The sequence below is a fragment of the Penaeus monodon genome, chromosome 29, assembly GCF_015228065.2.
Source record: "Penaeus monodon isolate SGIC_2016 chromosome 29, NSTDA_Pmon_1, whole genome shotgun sequence".
In the NCBI taxonomy this organism is placed as follows: Eukaryota; Metazoa; Arthropoda; class Malacostraca; order Decapoda; family Penaeidae; genus Penaeus; species Penaeus monodon.
Window position 1 is genome coordinate 31,716,415 of NC_051414.1, and position 557 is coordinate 31,716,971.

Consider the following 557-nt stretch of genomic DNA (forward strand, 5'->3'; position numbering starts at 1 on the left):
TTTATCACTCGGGGAGAACATGTAAAAAAGAAAAAGAAAAGTAGAAATTACACCTACAACTCTCATTCTATGATCATATCCTTTGTATGATTATTGGCTCTGCAACTTCGTCTTCAAATGTTCACCTCTTTCTCTAACATGGCTTTAATTAACTTCTTTTCGTATATCAGTAATGGGACACTTCATTCGAAACAGAGAACCCAGCAGTGACGGTAATTAGGTTTAATACAAGAACGTTGTATTGGAAGTTAATTTCTCATATGGGGAAAAGATTTCACCAATTTTCATGAAACGATTCCTGACTAAGTTTTAAGATTTTCCATTTTCTCTGCGCTTATGTTTCCAAAAGTGAGCAAAAATCTGCACTGTAGATTTTCTGGATTAATGTCATAGGAGATAAACTATTAATTTTGGAATTTATTCATTTTTGGACTGATTCAGAAAAATAAGAGATATAAATCTAAACAGACAAATAAGCTCTTAAACGGTTATATGTTAAATAAAGAGAAAAAATCTGAGCTCAATTTGCCGGCCCTCTGGAAACACCGCTTGATGTG